We start from the raw sequence: 3,364 nt of genomic DNA on the forward strand, positions 1-3,364 counted from the left end.
AATATCTTATCTTCTTTAAAACACAATATTTTGTAATATGTAATAATATTTTCTTTATATATGCATATTTCATTCTAAAATATCATTTTTGTTCGACATACGTCATTATTGTATCCACACATGTACAATTTTTGTTTAACCAATATATAATATTGAGTTAAATCATTTGTATTTTGATGATAAATTTAAAATTTATCTGTATATATTCATATAGACTCTTTGGTAATATATAATATAAAACCGAGCGCATATATGATATGTACTTTAATAATAAAATATATTTATAATTCGCTTTTACGCCTTTTTTTGTGTAAACTAATATTAAATAGTTAAGATAGAGGCAGAAAGGTCAAATATACATTTACAATGTATATCTAGCAATCCTGCCTCTTTTTGTTTTAAATAGGATTAATTAACGATAAAATTGGGAAACAATTTGTTATTCTATGTATAATAGAAACACTTGGCCTTTGTTTCGACTTTATTATCTTGGGCTTAAAATATTAACCGCGGAGCCAAGTCCCATATTCATAAATGAACACAGAAACAAATTTGACGGATAATATCTTATCTACCGACTATTGTCAATAGGAGATGGCCGGCCCATTGACCATCCTATAGTAGTTTTTGGACCCATTATCTTTAATTCGGGTATTTTCAATTGTCTTTGCCACCAAACCATTTGAAACTCTCTCTTATAATAAGTGAATACACATATATTTCCATTATATGGATATATCATCTTCATTTTATTTGCTACATCACCATATAATAGTTTTTGAACCCGTAATCTTCAATTCGGGTATTTTCAATTATCTTTACCAACCAACCATATGGTATTCTTTCTTATAATAAGAGAATACATGTGTATATCCATTATATGGATATATGGTCTTAACTTTATTTGCTACACCACCCTATAGTAGTTTTTGAACCCAATATCTTCAATTCGGGTATTTTCAATTCTCTTTGCCAACCACCCATTTATTTTTCAATATCCATATAATTCATTTAGTTTTGTATGTACAAAACAAGTTTTCTTTATAGTATTGACAAAATCATATGCATACGCATAACATAAGTTTTGACCAATACGAGGAGGGGCCCGCCAACGACCACCTCCCTATAGTAGTTTTTGGACCCATGATCTTCTAAAAGCATGTTTACAGTACTAGTGTCACCCTCACTAGGTTTATATATCGTGTTTCAGTGATATACGGGTAAATTTTACCATTTATTCTTAAGTATATGGCATTTATATGCCATATCTATATAATTCAATCATATTTTAATGTATATTTATTATATTATACATTATTATGCCTTATAGGTATTATACCTATAAGCCATATCCATACGATTCATTTACTAGTGCCGCCCCTCACTAGGTTTATATATCTTATTGCATTGATATACAATTTATTCTTATTTATATGGCATTTATATGGCATATCTATACAATTCCTTCATATTTCGATGTATACTTGCTAGATTATACATTGTTATGCCTTATAGGTATTATACCTATAAGCCATATCCATACGATTCACTTATATAAATATATGTATATTTTTCAATACATTATTTTTTTTCACTTTTGTATGGATTTTTATGCATATCCATACATTTATATGGATATGCTTGGCGGTCTTAATAGTATTGACAAACTTATATGCATAACATAGGTTTTGACCAATACGAGGAGGGGCCCGCCAACGACCACCTCCCTATAGTAGTTTTTGGACCCATGATCTTCTAAAAGCATGTTTACAGTACTAGTGTCACCCTCACTAGGTTTATATATCGTGTTTCAGTGATATACGGGTAAATTTTACCATTTATTCTTAAGTATATGGCATTTATATGCCATATCTATATAATTCAATCATGTTTTAATGTATATTTATTATATTATACATTATTATGCCTTATAGGTATTATACCTATAAGCCATATCCATACGATTCATTTACTAGTGCCGCCCCTCACTAGGTTTATATATCTTATTGCATTGATATACAATTTATTCTTATGTATATGGCATTTATATGCCATATCTATACAATTCCTTCATATTTCGATGTATACTTGCTAGATTATACATTGTTATGCCTTATAGGTATTATACCTATAAGCCATATCCATACGATTCACTTATATAAATATATGTATATTTTTCAATACATTATTTTTTTCACTTTTGTATGGATTTTTATGCATATCCATACATTTATATGGATATGCTTGGCGGTCTTAATAGTATTGACAAACTTATATGCATAACATAGGTTTTGACCAATACGAGGAGGGGCCCGCCAACGACCACCTCCCTATAGTAGTTTTTGGACCCATTATCTTCCAAAAGCATGTTTACAGTACTAGCGTCACCCTCACTAGGTTTATATATCGTGTTTAAGTGATATACGGGTAAATTTTACCATTTATTCTTAAGTATATGGCATTTATATGCCATATCTATATAATTCAATCATATTTTAATGTATATTTATTATATTATACATTATTATGCCTTATAGGTATTATACCTATAAGCCATATCCATACGATTCATTTACTAGTGCCGCCCCTCACTAGGTTTATATATCTTATTGCATTGATATACAATTTATTCTTATTTATATGGCATTTATATGCCATATCTATACAATTCCTTCATATTTCGATGTATACTTGCTAGATTATACATTGTTATGCCTTATAGGTATTATACCTATAAGCCATATCCATACGATTCACTTATATAAATATATGTATATTTTTCAATACATTATTTTTTTTCACTTTTGTATGGATTTTTATGCATATCCATACATTTATATGGATATGCTTGGCGGTCTTAATAGTATTGACAAACTTATATGCATAACATAGGTTTTGACCAATACGAGGAGGGGCCCGCCAACGACCACCTCCCTATAGTAGTTTTTGGACCCATGATCTTCTAAAAGCATGTTTACAGTACTAGTGTCACCCTCACTAGGTTTATATATCGTGTTTCAGTGATATACGGGTAAATTTTACCATTTATTCTTAAGTATATGGCATTTATATGCCATATCTATATAATTCAATCATGTTTTAATGTATATTTATTATATTATACATTATTATGCCTTATAGGTATTATACCTATAAGCCATATCCATACGATTCATTTACTAGTGCCGCCCCTCACTAGGTTTATATATCTTATTGCATTGATATACAATTTATTCTTATGTATATGGCATTTATATGCCATATCTATACAATTCCTTCATATTTCGATGTATACTTGCTAGATTATACATTGTTATGCCTTATAGGTATTATACCTATAAGCCATATCCATACGATTCACTTA

Source organism: Drosophila suzukii, chromosome Y (genome assembly GCF_043229965.1).
Source record: "Drosophila suzukii chromosome Y, CBGP_Dsuzu_IsoJpt1.0, whole genome shotgun sequence".
NCBI lineage: Eukaryota > Metazoa > Arthropoda > Insecta > Diptera > Drosophilidae > Drosophila > Drosophila suzukii.